At 41.5% G+C, this 20580-nt stretch overlaps 1 protein-coding gene across 1 annotated transcript in view; it reads left to right on the top strand.

Moving 5' to 3' along the window:
- Positions 1-20580, top strand: part of LOC144767607 (putative methyltransferase DDB_G0268948) — a 652594-nt gene that overhangs the window by 594493 nt on the left and 37521 nt on the right. The window lies entirely within an intron of this gene.

Below are 20580 nucleotides of genomic sequence, written 5' to 3'. Positions count from 1 at the left end.
ACACCAGAACAAAAACTTCTACAAAGGGGCCTCAATTTTTGCCCCACAAATGGTTTTGACCTAGCAGAAACCCGAGTGGATCTATATAAATTTGTTTGCAAAATAAAGCTAGCAAAAATGTTTGCAGAAAATCCCAAAATGGTGCATGCTGGGGCCTGTAGTTGAGTTGCAAGGCCTCGTGACCACATGGATGAAATGTAACTCACCTGTGAGCAAGGCGTGATGACGCCGAAACCGGTCAGGACTACGAGTTATTTAATGCTGCCTCAGACGAATAAAGTCTTTTGTTTTGCACGGAAGTCGGAGTGGGGCTCTGTTTCTTTGGAGTCTTATTCACGCAGGATTCTCCGTTCCTGCATTGTGAGCCCGCCCTGCAGAGTCGGTGGCCCCCAGTAAAACGGAGGATGTTTTTCTGAATCTTATGGAGGGGGCATGACACGCTCTGGTGCGCACCACACGAAGGACTGCCGCAGGTATTGGTAGCGCTACCAAGAGAAAGGGAATAGAGGAGACGTTTCTCCTCTTGGAAGCTCCGCAGTACAAATGCTTATCATGGATGGGGGCAGCATAATTGTGCACTTGCGATGAAATTTATGGTGTGCACCCTACGACTGTTGGGACATTGTTGATAAAACGCCACTTGGGCAAAAAAATTAACACTCTGCAATGCCCATCGAAAATGAAACAACCATGGTGCATGCTGGGGCCTGTAGTTGAGTTGCAAGGCCTCGTGACCACATGGATGAAATGTAACTCACCTCTGAGCAAGGCGTGATGACGCCGAAACCGGTCAGGACTACGAGTTCTATAATGCTGCCTCAGACGAATAAAGTCTTTTGTTTTGCACGGAAGTCGGAGTGGGGCTCTGTTTCTTTGGAGTCTTATTCACGCAGGATTCTCCGTTCCTGCATTGTGAGCCCGCCCTGCAGAGTCGGTGGCCCCCAGTAAAACGGAGGATGTTTTTCTGAATCTTATGGAGGGGGCATGACACGCTCTGGTGCGCACCACACGAAGGACTGCCGCAGGTATTGGTAGCGCTACCAAGAGAAAGGGAATAGAGGAGACGTTTCTCCTCTTGGAAGCTCCGCAGTACAAACGCTTATCATGGATGGGGGCAGCATAATTGTGCACTTGCGATGAAATGTTATGGTGTGCACCCTACGACTGTTGGGACATTGTTGATAAAACGCCACTTGGGCAAAAAAATTAACACTCTGCAATGCCCATCGAAAATGAAACAACCATGGTGCATGCTGGGGCCTGTAGTTGAGTTGCAAGGCCTCGTGACCACATGGATGAAATGTAACTCACCTGTGAGCAAGGCGTGATGACGCCGAAACCGGTCAGGACTACGAGTTATTTAATGCTGCCTCAGACGAATAAAGTCTTTTGTTTTGCACGGAAGTCGGAGTGGGGCTCTGTTTCTTTGGAGTCTTATTCACGCAAGATTCTCCGTTCCTGCATTGTGAGCCCGCCCTGCAGAGTCGGTGGCCCCCAGTAAAACGGAGGATGTTTTTCTGAATCTTATGGAGGGGGCATGACACGCTCTGGTGCGCACCACACGAAGGACTGCCGCAGGTATTGGTAGCGCTACCAAGAGAAAGGGAATAGAGGAGACGTTTCTCCTCTTGGAAGCTCCGCAGTACAAACGCTTATCATGGATGGGGGCAGCATAATTGTGCACTTGCGATGAAATGTTATGGTGTGCACCCTACGACTGTTGGGACATTGTTGATAAAACGCCACTTGGGCAAAAAAATTAACACTCTGCAATGCCCATCGAAAATGAAACAACCATGGCGCATGCTGGGGCCTGTAGTTGAGTTGCAAGGCCTCGTGACCACATGGATGAAATGTAACTCACCTGTGAGCAAGGCGTGATGATGCCGAAACCGGTCAGGACTACGAGTTATTTAATGCTGCCTCAGACGAATAAAGTCTTTTGTTTTGCATGGAAGTCGGAGTGGGGCTCTGTTTCTTTGGAGTCTTATTCACGCAGGATTCTCCGTTCCTGCATTGTGAGCCCGCCCTGCAGAGTCGGTGGCCCCCAGTAAAACGGAGGATGTTTTTCTGAATCTTATGGAGGGGGCATGACACGCTCTGGTGCGCACCACACGAAGGACTGCCGCAGGTATTGGTAGCGCTACCAAGAGAAAGGGAATAGAGGAGACGTTTCTCCTCTTGGAAGCTCCGCAGTACAAATGCTTATCATGGATGGGGGCAGCATAATTGTGCACTTGCGATGAAATTTATGGTGTGCACCCTACGACTGTTGGGACATTGTTGATAAAACGCCACTTGGGCAAAAAAATTAACACTCTGCAATGCCCATCGAAAATGAAACAACCATGGTGCATGCTGGGGCCTGTAGTTGAGTTGCAAGGCCTCGTGACCACATGGATGAAATGTAACTCACCTGTGAGCAAGGCGTGATGACGCCGAAACCGGTCAGGACTACGAGTTATTTAATGCTGCCTCAGACGAATAAAGTATTTTGTTTTGCACGGAAGTCGGAGTGGGGCTCTGTTTCTTTGGAGTCTTATTCACGCAGGATTCTCCGTTCCTGCATTGTGAGCCCGCCCTGCAGAGTCGGTGGCCCCCAGTAAAACGGAGGATGTTTTTCTGAATCTTATGGAGGGGGCATGACACGCTCTGGTGCGCACCACACGAAGGACTGCCGCAGGTATTGGTAGCGCTACCAAGAGAAAGGGAATAGAGGAGACGTTTCTCCTCTTGGAAGCTCCGCAGTACAAACGCTTATCATGGATGGGGGCAGCATAATTGTGCACTTGCGATGAAATGTTATGGTGTGCACCCTACGACTGTTGGGACATTGTTGATAAAACGCCACTTGAGCAAAAAAATTAACACTCTGCAATGCCCATCGAAAATGAAACAACCATGGTGCATGCTGGGGCCTGTAGTTGAGTTGCAAGGCCTCGTGACCACATGGATGAAATGTAACTCACCTGTGAGAAAGGCGTGATGACGCCGAAACCGGTCAGGACTACGAGTTATTTAATGCTGCCTCAGACGAATAAAGTCTTTTGTTTTGCACGGAAGTCGGAGTGGGGCTCTGTTTCTTTGGAGTCTTATTCACGCAGTATTCTCCGTTCCTGCATTGTGAGCCCGCCCTGCAGAGTCGGTGGCCCCCAGTAAAACGGAGGATGTTTTTCTGAATCTTATGGAGGGGGCATGACACGCTCTGGTGCGCACCACACGAAGGACTGCCGCAGGTATTGGTAGCGCTACCAAGAGAAAGGGAATAGAGGAGACGTTTCTCCTCTTGGAAGCTCCGCAGTACAAACGCTTATCATGGATGGGGGCAGCATAATTGTGCACTTGCGATGAAATGTTATGGTGTGCACCCTACGACTGTTGGGACATTGTTGATAAAACGCCACTTGGGCAAAACAATTAACACTCTGCAATGCCCATCGAAAATGAAACAACCATGGTGCATGCTGGGGCCTGTAGTTGAGTTGCAAGGCCTCGTGACCACATGGATGAAATGTAACTCACCTGTGAGCAAGGCGTGATGACGCCGAAACCGGTCAGGACTACGAGTTATTTAATGCTGCCTCAGACGAATAAAGTCTTTTGTTTTGCACGGAAGTCGGAGTGGGGCTCTGTTTCTTTGGAGTCTTATTCACGCAGGATTCTCCGTTCCTGCATTGTGAGCCCGCCCTGCAGAGTCGGTGGCCCCCAGTAAAACAGAGGATGTTTTTCTGAATCTTATGGAGGGGGCATGACACGCTCTGGTGCGCACCACACGAAGGACTGCCGCAGGTATTGGTAGCGCTACCAAGAGAAAGGGAATAGAGGAGACGTTTCTCCTCTTGGAAGCTCCGCAGTACAAACGCTTATCATGGATGGGGGCAGCATAATTGTGCACTTGCGATGAAATGTCATGGTGTGCACCCTACGACTGTTGGGACATTGTTGATAAAACGCCACTTGGGCAAAAAAAATTAACACTCTGCAATGCCCATCGAAAATGAAACAACCATGGTGCATGCTGGGGCCTGTAGTTGAGTTGCAAGGCCTCGTGACCACATGGATGAAATGTAACTCACCTGTGAGCAAGGCGTGATGACGCCAAAACCGGTCAGGACTACGAGTTATTTAATGCTGCCTCAGACGAATAAAGTCTTTTGTTTTGCACGGAAGTCGGAGTGGGGCTCTGTTTCTTTGGAGTCTTATTCACGCAGGATTCTCCGTTCCTGCATTGTGAGCCCGCCCTGCAGAGTCGGTGGCCCCCAGTAAAACGGAGGATGTTTTTCTGGATATATATATATATATATAGATATATCTATATCTATATATATATATATATATATATATTCACTGAAAAAACCATAGGTTATAGACCATATATAGTTAGGAATTAGCATTTAAAAAACCTTATTTTACTCACACAAAACCATTGAAATTCCATATATAGTTAGTTGCACTAACTATATATCGCGCACCCGCAATCCACTGCTGATGATGTCACATATTACATCATTCATGACATGGTCAGTGACATCACTGATGACATCACTGATGACATCTCAAATGACATCACTGATGATATCTCATTTGACATCAATGGTCACATCAATGATGATATCATTAATGTGACAATACAATGCATCTCCTCACACTTTAATATAACCTCTGTTACACCCAGTGTTAAATACAGAGTATAATTTTTGAAACCATTGACACACCAATACTAGTTACTACATACGCACTCACTGATTCCTACGTCTACACACACATTCACTCATTCACCCATACAATCATTCATACATTCAATCACTCATCTTTACAACACTATCATATGCACTCATACACCTATACAGACACTCACACTCTGCCACTCATCCATGGAGTTACTCACACACCTAGTCAGTCCTGTAAAGAATCAATCACACTTCCATTTTCTAATCTACACAGTTAAACATAGAGTACCTTACATTTTCAAACATATACTAACACATACTTACTCTCTTATAGAATCACTGATACAAGTACACATTGATCTGCACAGAGTCACACACCTCCCAGCCAGCCATACACACACTCAGTCTCCCATACAAATACTTGTGCAACCAATCAATAACCCATATAGCTACTTATATAGCTACTGATCAACACATGCAGCAGCTTGCACAACAACAGACATACTGATGCACACTTTCAGACAGTTTAGTCACTAACCCGTGCATTTATTTAGACGCATTTAATCACTCACTCATACAGTCAATCACGCACCTACTAAAACCTTCATTCAGACACTTATACATCCACTCATTCTTCAATATGTAAAACATATTTAAACTTTACAGAAACACATAATCACTGGATGTTGTCATCAGTGATGTCATTTGAGATGTCATCAGTGATGTCATCAGTGATGTCACTGACCATGTCATGAATGATGTAATATGTGACATCATCAGCAGTGGATTGCGGGTGCGCGATATATAGTTAGTGCAACTAACTATATATGGAATTTCAATGGTTTTGTGTGAGTAAAATAAGGTTTTTTAAATGCTAATTCCTAACTATATATGATCTATAACCTATGGTTTTTTCAGTGAATTTTCAAGGTTTTGTAAATGCTAATTCCTAACTATATATAATCTATAACCTATGGTTTTTTCAGTGAATTTCAATGGTTTTTTAATAGCAAATATCTGTAGCTGTAAAATGTATTCTTCTTTAAATCCCAAAATATATTTTATATGTTTATTAATAACTTTTTTTTTTTAAATTTTTTTTTCTTCGTTCCCACTTCGCGAATCGGGAAGCTTCCCGTTAGCTGACCTTGATGCCGCGAAATAGACCGCGAGCCGGTAAACGTTTCTTTACCGCAACTGCCGCGTTAGAAAACAACATCGTGACGCCTCCCGTCCGCATGACGTTTCGCGTTGTCGCGTGATACGTCATATGACGTACTACGTTAGCGAACTGGTACGCTTACCGAGTCGCAAAGCACAGGTTTCTGGAAGCAAACCAGAAGGCCCTGCAAAGCGTGTAACGTAAACACAGCAGGTCATGTGACTTGGTAATAACACTTTTCATTGGTTCATTTCACTTTTGGTTTCCTAATGATGTAAGACTAGGTCATATAATCTAAAATGAACACTTTTCATTGGTTGAGAACTATTGTTTTTCCCAAATGATGAAAATCCCTCTTTCTTTCCTCACTCTGACTTTCATCATTGTGAGAGAAAGACCCTTTGTTACCAGTGAGCAATGGCTTCTTTAGTAGCTTCAGCTGGTGCTTCCCCACCACCTCCACCACATCCAAGGAAGAGTGGACCGATGTGTGAATGTGTTCACTGTATGCAACAACTTTGACACTTACAGAAGCCTCCCCTTCTCCATGCCTCCTACACAGTTCTACATGTACATCATAAATGCAAACAGAACAGAATTAATTATACATGTTAAATGGTTTATTTTTGCTGTTCTCAGAATGTATCAAATTTCACTAAAAACAGTGACTTGAAGGTATTCATCATATAACAGCGGGGAAAAAAAACACAATCAAAATGATTGTGTTTAAAAAACCCATACAACATAACAAATCAGAATTCAGAACTCCTTAAAGTTAACTTACTTTCCATGACGGCCAAGGATGTCCTATGAACAGCTTACACTCTGTTGTGCTGTTATTACTTTCAACCCGCCACTTTCTGAAAGAAAACCTCCATCGTTTTCAAAAACATGTTACATACAATAAATGACTTCTTGCTCTCTACCACAAGTTTCCACAAGGCCAAATCTTGTCAGACCCATTTATAACTCTTGGATTTCTTGTAAGCCAATCCCGTCTTTTCGCATTTCCGCAACTTTCAGAATTAAAATGTTGAAGATCATTTACACAATCCTGGACTAGTAATATCTTCCCCTTCTTGCTCAATCATGTTCTACATTTCCTATCACACTGATACTGCTTACTATGAAGCAGACTTACACTACCTTTATGACTAGTACAATTATTTAATTCTCTACATCACTTTTAATCACAAAGCAATGTAAAACAGTAGACAGCATTGCAGACTTACATTCCCTCTACTCCATGTTTTGATTGGCTGCTTCAATTAGCTTATAAAAAGAAATAGTTTTTCTGAACTCATTCAAAGTGCACGTATTTCTCAATGACGTCCAGTGTTATGGTAAAAAGTTATGTCTCTGTACTACACTTATCCTCAAGGCCAAATAGTGTAGGAGCCATGAGAACTTCTTGAAATTCCTCAGAGCACATCCCGAGATTCTTTCCCTAAAATTTTGGTTTTAAAAACACCAGGTAAGAGTTTTTAAGGTCATATGGCAATTTTTTTTTGAAAATTAAAACAGAATCATTGCAGAATGACCAGCCATTTCTACACTTTAAATAAGCTGTATAATGTCCTGATGTTATTGAAGGACCATCATGATATATAATTGCTACAGTTACAAAAGTCCTTCCTGATATTGACAACTGTGAAGCCACAAAATTTTTAATTAAAGTTGTCAATTTTGTTCCATCAGGCCTACATCGTTGGAACATTAAAATGACATACTGGCCATATGTTTGTATAAATAATGTGGACATCATTTCAGATTTACATTGGCTACACTCCATGTTGTGATCAGCTGCTTTTACTAGCTTATTAAAAGAGACTGATTTACTGTCTGGCAAAGTTAAATATATAAATCTTTCTGAGTCTACACTAGTAGTACTTGATACCCTACAGTTCTCGCAGTCATGCTGCCATTGATAAGAAAGCCCAAACAGGTGATCTACATCTACACCTTCATCATGCAATACATCAAGCATATACATTAAAAACTCCTGACAATCTTGCTGACTATTTTGAGAGAATTGTGTTTGGCCTGAACATCTGTCTAACAGATTTCGAATTTCAGACACACTTTCTATGTTTGTTCTATCAGTGCTACATTTCTCTAACACAGAATTTAACAAACTGCAAAATCTTTGATCAGAATTGACCACAATCTCTTCTTTTACATTTTCTAGAGAAAACAAAACATTAACCACTACATTAGCATAGCAGTTGACACCAGAACTGTTTTCAAATTGAAAACCAACAACATCTTCAACAGAATCCTTTTTGTTTCTGCTTATAATTTCAGGTTCATCGACTTTTCGTCTTTTTGCTACAACCTCCCCAGTATTGGTCACATTTCTTCGTTTCCGGCCTACCACACGTTTCTCAAACAAAGGATACTGAGGCAAATGTGGCGCATACTCTCTTCTCAACCTATTGTATTCCTTAACACAATCTAGATCCGCACAAATGTTTGTGACATCACACTCAATCAAGTACAATCCCGATAAAGTCCTAACTCGTGACAATGCCACATATGCCATACCCTCCTTGAACACAGAACTGCCAATATTCACCAATGCACAGTCTACACTTAAACCTTGCGATTTATGGATTGTCACCGCATATGCCAAGCAAACAGGAAACTGCTTACGACGAACATATAAGTCTTTAACAAGCAAAAATCTAGCAGAACAACGAGCAATTAGCTGTACTTCCTCAATGCCATCAAATTTAATTTTTAAAAATTCAATTCCATCTCTATTTCTGTATTTCACAAAATCAACAACATTACCCATTGATCCATTTACCAGACCTCTTTCAACATGTAAATTCCTTCTTAAAATTATACGGCAGTTCAAGCACACATTCAGAGTCTTTTCAAAACCCGCAGTTTTAGATATACTCTTCTCTAATGAATCCAATTTTGTTTTCAGATTCTCAGACAAAATAATTGTTGATCCCATATGCTCTACTCTGTCAATAGCTTCCAGTTTCACAATCTCTTGCTTTTCTAAATGCAACATTTTGTTGTTGAATTTGGCACATTCTGCAAGAGTTGGCATCAAACATATTCCAGTTTTTTTCTCCGTAACTTTCTGAAAAATATTCTCAGGCACAACATCTTCGTCTGGATATAAATTTGTCAGTAATCGTGCATGTAAAGCTTCTTTCCCATGCTCGGTCACTTTTCCAATTCTAACATCTTGTAGAATAGTCTTGTAAACTTCATCCTTTGCCTGACGCATATTTTCATGCAGTTCAGCATAATTGAAGTTTAACCATATATTGACGTTGCCAATGCTCCCTAAGCACTTCCTGATATCTTCATGCGTGAGCATTTTGAACACAGGTTGCCCTTTCACTGGTGTCAGCTGCAGAAGATCTCCGAAAACAATGATGTGTTTGCCACCAAATAACACATCATACTCTGTTTTGAGAACTTCTTGCATTCTCAAATGCACAAAGGCAAGCATGACATTGGAAACCATGCTTACTTCGTCAATGATAAGAAGTTTCATTTTCCTCAAGACTCTTGAAACTTCAAAACAAGCATCTCCAGATAGCTTGTGATATTCTAATTTGTTGTCATGCTCCACTGGCAGCATCAGTAAACGATGTAAAGTAATCCCTTTAATGTTATGTGCTGCCAGTCCAGTTGGAGCGGTGACAACACAAGACAGCGATGACTCTGTCCTTTCCTGCAAATAACATGAAATTGCTTTAATAAGGAAACTTTTTCCAGTTCCTGCTTCTCCACTCACGTACAGTCGGACAGGCTTCAATGACGTACATGAGCACTCTTTCTTGTCATGACATAATCCATGATCAATTTGCATGGTAAGTTCGTCATATATTTTCCTCTGCTCAACGTTGAGTTGTCTTTCCAACTCTTCTAAGTTAACCGCATCCTCCTGAGCATGTGCCATGGCTCTTTCCACTTCATTCATAGCAGTGGCAGCTTCATTTTCGATAAGAGGTCCTCCTAGTGGATCCTGACTCAATGAAGCAGAACTCTGACTGTCCTGAGAACTGTCTCTGGCAATCTCGGCTGCAATCGTTGCTTCCTGCTCAATTTCCACATTCAACATTTCTACATATTTGGGAAAAGCAGGACATTCTATGGTCTCCTTGGCAGCATTGAATGAGTCTTCGTAACAAAGGAAATCTCCAAGCAGTTCCTCTTCTGCACGCCAAGGCTTAAAAAGTTGCAAAAGTGCTAAATAGAAAAACTCCTTTTTTTCAGGAGATTCGCCACTCAATTTTCGATGGTTTATCAAGTGGCATTTTCTTTGCTTGACCAGACATCCCTCACTTCCTATTACAGCATACACTCCTTTCTCAGTATCTTCTTTGATGTTCCTCTTGAATATGTAATTTTGCAGAACCTCATACAGACAAACATTCTCGAGGTGACTGCTTCGATTTGGATAATATGTATCCAACATGTTGCTCTTCAAAATGTCGGTACTGTTTGGCTCCTTTTCCGCCAAATACTCAATTTCCCGCACAGGTTTCAGAACTCGATTACGCGTTGCAGCAAGACCAACACTCGCCCAAACGATACTCCTGGACTTGGCATAGAGACTTGCTGAAGACAACCGGTCAGAACATTCGTAAGCTCCGATTTCTCGATGCGACAACATCTTCAGACTGAAACTGTACAACTTCTTGCTGAGGCTCTTTTCATGGGAAATGTCCTCCCACATATCCTTCAATTCTGTCTTCTCTTTTTTGGTGATGTAAGATGTCACTTTCCGAGCCACAGCCATACAGTTATCAGCCACAAACTGTATATCCATGTTAGCATTCCACATGGACAAAATCACCGGGTTGTAGTCGTTGATGTACTCAGACTCTTCGTTCCTCTTCAAATTGTATGTGTTTTTAGGTGATTTCTTCATCACATTATGTCGCAGCGAAGACATCAAACTGTTCACTCTTCCTTTAGAAATCACCGATCGTTGAAAGCCGAAACGACATTTGGTGTAGAACTTGTCTTTGTTCCGGAATTTACGACGACAGTACTTTCCACATCGATGGCTTTGGAAACGTAGAACTTTTTCTCTTAGGCTTTTTTTCTCCTTTGCGTTTGGAACAGCACACGTAGAATACTGTTCTATGAAACTCATCACTGAGTCTTCTGCATCCGTTCCAAATTTAGGTGCATCCTTGATCCACAGCAACATATGTATATGAGGAGCACCTCTTGCTTGGTACTCCTTCCTCCAGAAGAAATCCAACACCTCTCCAAGAGGTGGATTCTTCTTATTCATGATGAAAGACATCATACCTTCAAATCTATGATTGAAGTACCTACATACATTGACTGGATCCAAAGAGCACAGTTCTCCGGGTGTCTTGAATTCGATGTTTTCTACGTTAGCATTTGCCTCTCGTAGAAATTCAAGTAAGTCTTCCCAGCCATACTCAGCACAGCTCAAAGTGAGGAACCATGTGGGAGTTCCTAAGTTCCTCAGCATACATTTTAAATCACCATGACGACGGTACCAGTACTCATTAGTACCACGCTGACACGCCATGAGATTAATCAGGTGAGAATCCAAAATACTGTCTTGGACATTGACTTTATCCATAAAGTCACTTGCCGAGATGTTTTGCATGTGTATACCACTTTTCAAGATGTGGTTCACTGCATATGACAGTCCAGACAGATCGCTTTCAAACAGGAGATGAAACAAATAAGGAATGCATTGTCGAAACCTAGGATCTCCTGCATACAATCGCAAAGTCCGGTATTCAGAAGCAGGAATTTGATGAGGTCGCTCATCATATCTTCCTCCCTGACCTGTTGGAAAAAGCTGTGGGAAACACCGAGCTTCCAAACTTTCCTCCCAAACACTAATGGGACTCCCTTTCGCTTGTTTCATTTGAAACAACTCAATAGCATTCCCCATGACTTCCTTGGAATGCAAAGGATGAACACTATAATGTTCATATATTTCTTCACTAGTACAGGGTTCTACTTTCTCAATTTGACCAGCACACAAATCGCTATCCTCTTCCTCACTTACTTCCTCTTCTGCAACATATACATTTTTATAGTATTTATTTATTTTTTTCAAATACAATGTTGCCCTTTTGACTTTCCTAACATCTACTAAATCTTGCCATATTTTCTTATTCTTTGTCGGAACCCCATTAACTAAGATAACAAGAGGTTCCTCTTCCACTTTTTCTACTCCAATTGTGTTAATGTTTTTCTTCAAATCTAGAGGCAAATAAACAACTCTTCCCTTTAATCCTCTCTGTAAATCTGATGGAGGCAATTTCCCTGTCTTTGGCTCCATTCTTACAATAGCCTGAAAGGGATGGATACTTTGAATCAAAATAGATTCATAAGTATTTAAATCATTCAATTCAGAAGGAATCTCAACCAATTCCAGATTATTATGAACTGCTCTAGCAGGCATCTGGTTTTGATTTAATTTGTTACAACAATAAGTACACACACGTTGATCCAATCCCAAATCAAAACAATTTTCTACCATCAAGTATGTGGAAAATCCTTCCATTCACAATTATTTTCCCTTTCACTTTTTCCATATAAATCCACTAACTTAGTCTGATTCTTATAATAAGTGCGTCGACAACACACACAAGTGAAATTTGGCCTCTCACTTGATTTCACCTCAAACGTCGCAATTTCCCTCTGGAAATTATCTGTACTGGAAACCTGTACACTATCTTCCACATTACTCTCTTCTTCTTGGTCAATTTCAACATTCTCCTCTTTACTTCCAAAGTAACAAAACTCAATTTCTCCACATATATTCTTCACATCTATTTCAGAACCATGCAAAAGAGCAGCTCATAATTGTTTAAGCATAATTGCTGGACTCTTAGCATAATACAACATTCTAACTAATTTCCTCACTTTATTATGATGCACTGCTAGCATCCTGAAATGATGAAAAACACTCTGGCATACTCTCCTGGAAAGACAAGCCAGTGAATGACCATGCAAACCTATCACTTCTCTCACTCTGCAAGGATCTAATTCTTGCAACAACTTCATTTTCTGCTTCAAACTTTTCTTATTAAATGACCGTATAAAATCACAAAGCAAATTGATGGAATCCTGTCGTACACTGCAAATACTACTACACTTCCAGGTGTACACAGGACCCTTAGGACGTCTCCCTAAAACCTCATTACCTAACACCTCTTCTATCTCTGTTCTCACAACTTTTTCTTTTTCAACTGGACAACCATCTTTCACTTCATAAGCTCGACCACTGGTGTCAACTGCATGCACCAAATCATTATCCTGGAAATAACTCTCCTCATTAAAAAATGCCTCAGAGCTTGAACTATGCATCCATTCTCCAGAAAAAACTTCACAAAAATTACTACGATTAACTATTCTCTTCCATCTACTATTTCTTTTGAAATCATAAATTGCCTTGTTTAGCTTCCTAATTCTATTGATTGTCAAAATAAATAACTTACGTTTAATTTCAAATGCCTGATCAATAACTTTCTCAACTATTTTTTTTCTCTTATAAAAAACCACTTTCTGTTGACCTTTCTTAATATTTTTTAACAAATTCCCAATTATCCTGTTGCGGAACATTCGTTTACGAATGTCCCTAAACTGTCGTTTCCTTCTACTTTCATGCATAGAGTTATCTCTTACTCTAGCAGTAACATTTCTCATTGGCCTTTCCTTACCATTTGAATTGTTTCTCCTTTTCTGGACTGAAACATTTTCTGTAGTAATATTTTTTTTACTAGACATATTTCTTATGACTGTTTTTGGACTCTTACCCGGTGCTTTCTTGGTGACTTGACAAATCTTTTTGTTAGAGGACTGCTGCATTATTCCATGGTCCTGCTGTCTTTGACGTTTTGCAGCCTTTCTCACTCTTTCTTTGCTCTGCATCCTAAAATCTTGAAATAATCTGCAGTTGAATCTGTGGTAAAATATAATAAAAAATGTTATTAACCACTATTACCCAACAGTAAATTAATAACAGTCATCAAAAACTTAACACACTACTTAAGTATGTAATATACTGATGCCTATCTCCAATTTTTCACTGAACAGGACTCATCTCTTCTTAACCTTGGATAAACCTCACCTACTCTGTGTCCCCTGCACATAATTAAATGTAAAGGGGCAGATTTATATTAACTAGCACATCCCCAGGGATGCACCAGTTAACGTGCACCGCTGCTCTGCCACCCACGGTGTGCCGCATTTACAATCAGATAGGACAAAGCTACATCAAAACCCTGCGCCTGCTTGAAGCAGGCATAGATCTTGACGCAGGTAGGCTGAAAGCTAAAGCAACAACTAAGTGTCGTGTGCAGAAGTTACAAAAAAGGAAAAATGGCGTTTAAACCAGTAATGAGCCCATGCTAACTTAACACAGAGTAAAAATATCCAGGATCTACATCAGTTTGGGGTTCACGAACCTGGCAGGTACAAGGCACTGAGGCTTTCCACCGTGCATGTCTCATCCCAAATCATATGTTGTTTGTGAATGAAACAATTTCCCAGACCAAATGCTTTGGATTGGCTACTTCTAAAAAATTAAACACCCCTACTATCCCGGAGTTAGAGGAATATGATGGTTGGAGTAATTTTACTCGTTGTCCATTAAAGATTTACAGGCCCTACTCCGTAATTCTTCCTTTAACATTTCCAGTATAAATCCAAAAGGTTGACTGCTTTGGCAACGTGCCTTATCCACGGTTTAATAACGCTGCCTTTTGCTTTATATAAGTTTTCAAATTGTATGAAATATATACCAATAGGTCGTTATTAACCTTTAGGTAGTGGTTTTCTTCATGAGGTCTGGTCGCTTCCATACACATACAGATTTTCAAAGATGATCAAGAAGTTTATCTGAATGGAGAGGAATGCACTGAGACGCCAGATCATTCACTAATGTGTAGGCACATACAGTTACACGGTTCATGCAACAAACACCGACCAAATATGGCTTGCGTGTTGCAAGGCACACCAGTTCCTGCTATCATCCCCACGTTCAAGTTCTTGGAAAATGGTAGTTATTTGATGCTCAATAATGAAGATTGTTCTGGGTTAATTAAAAGTATTCATTTTATCGTAACAGTAAATGAACGGGTATTTGCTGCAGAAATGTTCTATTTCCTCCCACACATGAACATAGGGAGTTTTCAATCTGGCCACAAATACCAACCTTGGGAGCACATTTCAACGGCATGACAAGAATAAGAGCTCTTTTGTCTCAAAGAGAGGTGGCCTTGACTTCGGCCCGTGAAACTTTCGTGCTTCACATAGCGAACACCCGTACAGAGGTGCAGACCCTTTTAAATACAGATTCGCCTTTCCATTTCAGCAAGATGGTTCGGACTATCTCTAACGCGTCCTCCACAAAGGGCCTGGCGCACTTTTTTAAAGTTGTTACCAGTGGTCTCGTGACTTCATTTGAGAAAATCTTTGGAGTCATCCCTGCTTTCTTTCATTCTATTTTTTCCACTCTGCTTCGTGGATTCCCATTTTTACTTGCATTACCAGCGGACGCTCTTGTGCTTTTTTACATTTTTAAATATGGATGTCCCTCCTGTGCAAGCTCCCGCCCTGCAGCTGCTGACACTGTTCCGCAATCGCATGCTAGAATATTATGGCACAATGCCGTTGGCGATATTAAGCACGGCATATGGATTATCTTTTCGATTCTCCTACTTCACCTGTGTCCAGCCTGTATTTCACTGCCTGACCTGTGATTTCGATTGGGCCATTGATTTGTGTCTCTGCGGACCGGTTTCTCCTGACGTCGACTTTAATCAGCTGATGACTCCTATCATTACTCACAAGTTGGTTTGTCCTGGCGAAAGGATTATGGCTGTGGCATTGATGCATGGACTAATTGGTCCCTGGAATTTACTGGCGGCAACACAGTCTTTCTTGGAACAGAGCTTTCTTGAAAACCCACCGAGCTGTCCTCTGATGTTGATAGAGGATCCGGTGCTGGGAGAGCACTTATGTTCTTTTCCGCTTTTAAATTGGATGGCTGAACTCTTTTCGGATGAAGACGGTGACTTCCTATTGGAGGCTGTTGCAGCTTATTTTGCATACACAGTTATGTCATAGACCTTTTTCATGTTTGATATGCTGAGTACTAGCATTTCATTGACAATTCATTGACTTATTTGTCAAGTTTTTATTATTTAGCTTGCCTATTGGCTTAAGACTCGATAAAGTACTTGGCTGTTTTATTTTTCTTTAGCATTAAATTTTCCTAGTTTTTAATGTTTTACCTTGCGGACCGTCCACATATAAAGTTGCAATCTGCTCTCATGAGATGGCACTTCTATTATCTTATTCAGTTCGTTTCCGGATCATGGGGAGGTGTCATCTAGGTCCTGGATATCTTTACACCGTGTTAAGTTAGCATGGACTCATTACCGGTTTAAACGCCATTTTTTCCTTTTTTGCAACTTCTGCACACGACACTTAGTTGTTGCTTTAGCTTTCAACCTAATAGTTCATCGTGATTTACATGAGAATAATATGTTATTGCTCTACTATCTGCTTTACTTCTTAAACTATATCTGTACAGCGAGTGCTGAAGTTTCAAGAACAACACGATACAGAATTGTTATGAGGTCTGATCTCCACGACTTCATACTCATAACATAAGTGCAGCTTCTCCCAATTCTGGGCATGAGGCGGGTTTTATATTGCTTTGCCGAACACACATACACAACACTTGATGCGGTTCACATGAAGAGAGAGCTGGTGTATGCTGATGTGATTCCTTCAAATCTAAGACACTAAAGTATCGGCACGCCCTAAACCAACACAAAGAGACCTTCTTAGCAAATAATATATTATGTGTATCAGGGAGGGTGAGATATAAGCAGCCGCGGGCCGTGGAGGGAGTTACGGTGGGGCAGGGAGGCGGGGAGGGGGAGGGGCAGGGTGGAGCCCTCTCCACCCTGCCCCTCCCCCTCCCCGCCTCCCTGCCCCACCGTAACTCCCTCCACGGCCCGCGGCTGCTTATAAGTGTTGCTAACTCTTATTCATTTACAGCATGTTAACATACTGTCACCATTCGCTTTTTATGTACTACTGACTATGCTGGTAATTTTGCTACTGATAATATCCGTACTTGTATAATCTAAGATACTACGCCTGAGAAGACGGCATTAGTAAATAAACATTTCAAATACACATGTGTTCTTCTTAACTCCATGTTCTGGTTTCTAAGAAATATATAACGACCGACTGTTCATGAGTTCCACGTATCCTGAGGTACTATAAGTTCATATTCTGGATTGTCTAAACATTGAGAGTTTGTTATATCCAATGTGACACTGTACCTAGCTTGCTAAGGGGTTTTGATTACTAAGGTGAGTTTTGGGACACCCTAATTCGCCGAGGTTCCAATCCTCTGTCCACAGTTCTGTGTGAGAACAGAAACCCTGTGACAGGGGCACCCCTCAGCCTTGCTGGAGCTTCATCACACTTGCGATACAACTCCAGCAATGCGCCAACTTTACGGCACAAATACGTCACGTATCTGTGCTGTTTTTGCCCCATGATGCGCTGCATTGTAAATGCAGCACACCATAGGTGACGGAACAGCGGCACAGAATGACTAACACATCCCTGGTGATGCGCCAGTCATCATAAATCTATCCCTATGCTTCTTATCTTGTTAGAGATGAACCGCCATATGTATCATCAAAGTTTTTTCCATTTCCTAAATAGCGAACTTTAAGGAATAAATAGCGATTCTTTACCATTCCTAGTTTGCGATGACCTATTTGCTAATTACAAATTACCCATTCATTTCCATGCAGCAGGAGGCCCATAGGAATGAAGGTGCAATTTGCGATTAGCAATTACCTCATCGCAAATTACGAATTTTTCCGACGGTGCAGGGGTGTCTCAAGAACACCCTGCTGCACCCCTGAAAAAGAAATTTGGGGTCATATGGCGCACATAAATTTTGAAAACATTCCTTTACCTCAAAAACGATTTTCAACTCATAATTTGAAAACACTGCACATGGGGAAATGACTTAAAATGTCCTTAAGACACATAAAAGCATTTTTTGATTGCCTTTGCAGCATGTTTCAGTCCCCTTTAACATGCCTATGTAACGGAAACATTCAAAATCTAAATTTGCCATGCACAGGTGGGAGCATATTTACAAGCAATTTGCTCCACAGACAAACTTCTTACATTGAAATGGGAAAAATAACATCAGAGACTCTCAATTACCTTATAAAGAAGCAGACACCATTATGTCCTTCTCATCAATATTAAAACCATTGCTTTTTCTCAAAAACGATTTACAAGTCATAATTTGAAAACACTCCACAGCTCCTATGCACATAAAAGCCCTGTCAGTACTAATACTTCACATTTTCTCCAATTACAATTTCTCAAAGAAACAAAATCTATTTGTGAAACACTTGAGACAAAGCAACATTTGAAAAACACAACTTTCTTCATAATTTTCTCCTTAAAGCACACTATTTTCTATCTAAATTAAAGAAATCTTTTCTCACCTTAGCAAATACTTTGAGTTTCAAAACAGTCTCAGAAACACACCAATTTGTCCTCAGCAGAGCAAAAGGTATGCACTCCAGAGTCTGCAGCTATCAAAAGCACAGAAATGCTGTAATTCCTCACACATATCTCTCATGTCACCCAATCAAAACTCTTCCCTCACTTTTTTTCAAAGCAAAACCCTTCCCCCATCTGCCCCCTCTCTGCTTTTTCTGCATAGCAACCACCTCTTGCAAGACCTCTCACACAACAATGTTGCAATTGAACTCTGAACTCTCAGTGCACCTGCATATCCAGAGCATTCTTTCATTTAATGATTTTTTCTTCGCCACTCAAAATACATCTTTCAACGAACTCATCCATGCACACTAACTTTCTGTTTTCAGCAATCAAAATCCACCAATCACTCTTACTGCTTCATTAACACAGAAACTCCTCAGTTTTTTTCATTTTACACTCTCATTTTTTCAACTGCCATTTCATTGCCACACTTCATCTGACTGCAGCAGAACCTTCTCTCACCATGTTTTCTGTCTGGATTGTTGGACATAGTTACATCTATTGGGCTCAAAGGTACGCTGTAAACAGGAATTTACCTAACCTCAATTTACAAGATGTGGAAATTAAGTGGTTTGGCCACAGAGGATTAAAATGTCACCAATTGATACCATTGGTGAAAACCTTTATGCATTTGCCAAAACCTGACCTGTTAATTGTGCACTGTGGAGGTAATGATTTGGGCACTTTGACTGGGGTAGGTCTGGAAATGCTTTTAAAGGACACCTTTGAGCAATTGATGGCACTTTTTCCTCAGACTGCCTTGGTATATTCAAATATATGCCAAAGACAGAAATGGAGGTGGTCGAACCAATTTTGTCCACAAATTGAGAAATCGAGGAAGCATGTAAACAAATCTGTTTCAGCTTACATGAGAGACCATGGAATGGGCTCCCTGTACAACAATAACTTGCGTTACTACATGCAAGATATCTACAGAGGAGATGGAGTTCACTTCTCAGATAAGGGCAACAGAGTTTTCACTCTGAATTTAAGACTGTGCATTGGTACCTACTTATAAGTACCTAAATGTACCATAAACCCAAAAGCTCTTCTCAGAGCTACCCTACATCTGATCACTCACAATTATTATTTTACTCTAACTTTTTTCACTAATTTTCAAGAAAGTACGCTCCCCAGAACGCTTCCCGGTTCGCGAACCGGGCGCACTCCACGCAAAAAAACTAAAAAAACGGTATATATTTTTTTTGCCCTGCGAGACCCTTTCAAAGCCTCCACATCAAACCTAGGGGGTCAGGGACGATCTACTATGCCCCCTTATGGTCATTTGCCCCTTCGCTTTGGCCTCCTCTTGTCTCTCGATCCTACCGAGAGACAAGATGGCGGCCGCTACGGACTGTTTGGAATGTTTACAGACGCCGAAAAACCAATCAGCTTCGCAAACCTCCGTAACGCGAAAAGTACGCGAAGCGGAGCGCTGTTACAGATATATATCTTTTTTTGAACGTTAATTTCTCAAAATCCACTGGAGCACATATATTGAGACCTAGCAAAGGCACATCGGGCTACCAGTCCCTACAATTTTGCCAAGTTTCGTGCAAATCCATTCAGCCGTTCGATTATTATTATTTTATTTTTTTTTGCCCCGCGGGGCCCTTTTAAAACCTCCACATCAAACCTAGGGGGTCAGCGACAATCTACTATGCCCCCTTATGGTCATTTGCCCCTTCGCTTTGGCCTCCTCTTGTCTCTCGATCCTACCGAGAGACAAGATGGCGGCCGCTACGGACTGTTTGGAATGTTGACAGACGCCGGAGAACCAATCAGCTTCGCTTCACAAAGCTCCGTTGCGCGAAAAGTACGCGTCCTGAAGCGCTGCCCGGTCCGCTGTTACAGATATATATCTTTTTTTAAACGTTAATTTCTCAAAATCCACTGGAGCACATATATTGAGACCTACAAAAGGCACATCGGGCTACCAGTCCCTACAATTTTGCCAAGTTTCGTGCAAATCCATTCAGCCGTTCGGGCTAAAAGTGAGGCCAACCGCCCTATGGAAATTAACATGGGAAAAACGCGTTTTGGGACCCCCCTTTTTTCTCGGCCCCCCCTTGACGAACCCCCCCCCAAATTTTTAGGGGCTGCTCAGAAACAAAATGTGCCATTTTCCTGAAAATTTCAGCCAATTCCGTCCAC

The sequence above is a fragment of the Lissotriton helveticus genome, chromosome 7 (assembly GCF_964261635.1).
Source record: "Lissotriton helveticus chromosome 7, aLisHel1.1, whole genome shotgun sequence".
Taxonomy (NCBI): domain Eukaryota; kingdom Metazoa; phylum Chordata; class Amphibia; order Caudata; family Salamandridae; genus Lissotriton; species Lissotriton helveticus.
The sequence above is the reverse complement of the archived record's forward strand: the minus strand, read 5'-3'. Positions and strand labels throughout refer to the sequence as shown.